The sequence below is a fragment of the Echinops telfairi genome, unplaced genomic scaffold, assembly GCF_000313985.2.
Source record: "Echinops telfairi isolate 266 unplaced genomic scaffold, ASM31398v2 ScPeMD7_3;HRSCAF=10, whole genome shotgun sequence".
Classification (NCBI taxonomy): Eukaryota; Metazoa; Chordata; class Mammalia; order Afrosoricida; family Tenrecidae; genus Echinops; species Echinops telfairi.
This window is the reverse complement of record NW_022103899.1, coordinates 59950263-59954311: the sequence shown is the minus strand read 5'-3', so window position 1 is coordinate 59954311 and position 4049 is coordinate 59950263.

Below are 4049 nucleotides of genomic sequence, written 5' to 3'. Positions count from 1 at the left end.
TGTAGGGAGTACTGAGTGGCACAAACGGTTAAACGCTCAACCACTAGCTGAAAAGCGGGCAGTTCAAATCCACGCCACGGTGCCTTGGTTTGGCGAGCTGCTTCTGAAAGGGCACAGCTTTGAAGCCCCAGGAGCAGGGTTTTAGTGGGTACTCTGGAGCCTCCGGAGTCAGGAAACAGGTTTCAAGTGCCCGGGGCCGTGCTGAGTCATTTTTTTGTTGTGTTTCCTAAGAAAGGGGAGGGAGGCCAGATGTGTTTGGAAGCCTAGGATCCCTATACTAGTCCATATTAGCTCACTACTCTGCACAAGAGAATGAAACACCGTCCGGCTCTGCGCCCTGCGCACCCCCTCCCATCATTGTAGCCACGGTGTCCCTCCATCTTGCAGAGCCTCTACTTTACCGCGCATGCGTGTGTGTGCGTGTGTGTGTGTGTGTGTGTGTGTGTGTGTGTGAAATCATGCACAGCAAACCTTGCTCCCATCCCTGTGTCTAGACGTGATGACCAGTGACATTGGCTGCATTTGTCACACTGTGTCAACATTCCCATTTTTTCTGGGCTAGCTGTTTTGTTACCACTTGTCATTTCCTCAGATCCCCTGCTCGACGCCCTCCCCCAACCTTCTCATCTGGGCTTGGAACCAGTCTTTCTCAGGAGCTGCCCGCCTGGTCCCTGCCAGGAGGGCCCGCCCTCTCTGCTGGGCAGTCCTTCTGGAGAAGGCTGGTGGTGGGCTGGAGCTGCCGGCCATGGCGGGGTGAAAGGCCACGCTCCACAGGCCACATGTTCTGTCCTTGCTGAGTCGCCGCTGATGCCCGCTGCCAGCGAACTGGCCCTTGAGTTAGGGTGCAGCTGTGCACGATGGAACCAGAACCTGCCAGGCCTGCGCACGCGCTGGGTCAAGGGTGGATGTGACCCGCTGTGTTCCTGCCACAGGGATTCCCTTGAGTGGTTTTCAGAAGCCAACAACCAGACCTTTCCTCCTTGTCTCTCTTCGTCTGGAAGTTCGGCTGACACCTGGACAGCATCGCGGCAGCACACAGGCCTGCATGGAGGGAAAGGTGGTGGCCATGCCTGACGGGAGGTGGTCGGCCATCATACCATCTGGAAGGTGGATCTGCTACCACTGAGCCATCACACAGGACACACACACACACACACACACACTCACACACACTTTCATAAGGCTCTCAGTTCCACTGCCATTGAATCAATTCTGGCTCAGAGCGACCCGGTAAGACAGGCCAGACCTGCCACTGTGGCTTTCTGTAGATCTTTACAGGAGCAGACAGCCTCCTCTTTCTCCCTTGGGGCAGCCAGTGGGTTCAAACCGCTGACCTTGTGGTTAGCAGCCCAACATGTCATCCACCTTGCCACTGGGCCTCCCTTTCGGAATGTGGCTGCTGTGGTCAGGTGCCATCAAGATGGTTCCCACCCATCGCCGCCCGGCGCACAACGAAAGGAAACACCGCCCGGTCCTGCGTGCGCCCTCCTCACCATGCCTCTGATGTCCGAGCCCAGGGCTGCAGCCGCGGTGTCAGTCCATCTGTCCAGGGCCTTCCTCTTTACCGCCGCCCCTCCATGCCACCACGCTGTCCTTCTCTGTAAGGTTAGCCCTGCCCACCGAACCAAGTCTTCCTTCATCTCCTGCGGTGCCCTCCTCATAAGTCCCCTCCCTCCTCCTCCTCCTCCCGTCTTCTCTCCTTCCCCTTGTTGCCTCTCCTCTCTTGTCCTTCCCTGTCCTCCCCTCCTCCCATCCCTCGGGGTTTCATGAGCATGCCCATTCTGCCCTTTCCCTCGCTTAGAAGGGAAGGCACAGGACAGGGCGGTCTTGTCCACGCCGCGGCAGCCCACACTGCCAGAGAGAGAGAGAGAGAGAGAGAGAGAGAGAGAGAGAACAGAATTGAGAGTGATGGGCTATAAACTCAGGGCCACGTGGACCTGCCAGCCAGGTCTTCTTTGTATTGTGGCCACGGTGTGGCCACAAGTAACTGAACCTTGTGCTGGGCTGATTGTGGAGACAAGGAGCCATTTGTTACTTGTTTTAATGACCCAAGTGGATCATTGTTTCTGGCCTGAGCGTACTGGGCCTGCTCTCCTGAGCTCTGGGTCCGATCCGCACCTGTGGAGCCGTTCTCCAAGTTGAGGTCGCATGGCTGCACTGGAAACCCAGCTCCCCGTCCTCCTGCACCCAGGGTCATCTGGGGAGATGAGTCCTGAGATAGCCAGGCCACCCCTGCTCCCTCTCACAGAGGACAAGGGTGTCACTGGCAGGTTCCTGCAGGCTGGCTAGACAATGCAGAAGGACAAAGGGTCCCCTGCTCTTCCCAGAGTTCCCAGGGGAGAGATCACACCAGGGACCATATGCACAGGCCTCTGGTCAGTGATGGCCACCACTGTGTTGGCTGTAGCAGAGCACGGTGTCACTGGTGTGCCCTGTGCTGAGCCCAGCTCAGCGTCTGGTGCCCATAGACAGACACCAGCAGCCGTCCTAGCCCAGGAGCCCCACCGCCACCTTCACGGTCAGCTCTGCTTGGAAAGCAAACCCTCACTTCCTCCCGCACCAAGGCCACAGCTCCCAGGAAGCTGCTGTCCTGCTTTCCAGAGAAGACTCTTGTTGGATGGAGCTCTCTCCAACCCTAAGAGCCAGACACTACACTGCTGCCCCCTCAGTCCCCCTAAGGGGTCTGCAATGCACGTGGATCACAGACAGGCCACGAGAGCCACAGAGAATCCCACGGAGGTCCTGGGGCAAGCTGGCAAGGGCAGTAGATGAGCAGCTCATTCTACTGCTTCTCACAGCATCTGCTGAAGAGCAGGAATTGCGACCTTCAGGGTGGATCACAACTCAGGGAAACGGCAACCAAATCCTCACAACGAGACCCCTGGGAGGCATCATGAAAACGGAGAAAAGATTGACGTTGGCAAGGACTTCGTCTTGCGAGGCTCCCCAGCCCATGCCCAGGGGAGGAGCATGAAGAGGTCCAATGACCCACCGGCTGCACACGCCCGCTTCAGGGTGTCGAAAAGCAAGGTTACTTTGAGGGTGGCGGTGTGTCTGAGCCAAGCCGTGCTCCTTCCCATTGCTTTCTACACGTGGGGACGGTGCGTGCAGAGTGAGGAAGACTGACAAAGTCCATGCACTGGAGTGGCGGTGCTGGGAAAGACGGGCAGTCCCGCGGACCCATCCGTCTTGGAGGAAGTATGGCTTCCTCTCACACACTTTATGCTTGTCAGGAGAGACCAGTCCCTGGAGACGGACATCATGCTTGGGGAAGTGGAGGGGTAGCAAAAAGAGAGGCAGGCGCTTGACAAGGTGGACGGACACAGCAGCTGCATGGACGGGCTCGAGCATTAGACAGTCGTGAGGAGGGGCAGGCCTGGGCAGTGCTTTGCTCTGTAGCACACAGGGTAGGTTTGCATCAGAGCTGCCTCAAGGGCATCGAACTACCACCACCACCACCACAACAACACAGGCTCACATTTCCCAAGGGCTGGGGTTCATATAAACAGAAAGTCTGTGGCCGCCTCGTGTGGAGGAGCAAGTCTGCCAGAGCCATAGCGTCACGCAGGGGCTCCCTTTGTGCCTCTGTGTCCGTGCCGGTCACTCTCCCCGAAGTCTACATGTCTCCATCCTGCTAGTGGACAGCTCACAGGCCCCAGGCTAATGTCTGTGCCCGACAAACTCCAAAGGAGCCCCACCCTGGCCTAAGTGCTGTGCCCAGGCCTGTGGTACCTCTGAGGTCACCTTGTGCCTCTGGTTTTGTTTGAGGGAGTTTGAGGAAGTCAGAAACTTAACAAGCCTTTCTTTGTTAAGTAGCAGCATTTGTCAACGGTGCCCAAAAGGGAAGGGGGAGAAGAACTTGTTTTGGATGGTTGCAAATGTCCCCACTATTTGTAAGCATTGGCTTTGGAGGATGGATGATCTGGTGTGTGTGTGTGTGTGTGTGTGTGTGTGTGTGTGTCTATGTGCCTCTGTGTGTGTGTATGTGTGCCTATGTGTGTCTGTGCATTTGTGCATGTGTGTGCCCGTGTGTGCATGTGTGTGTGCAT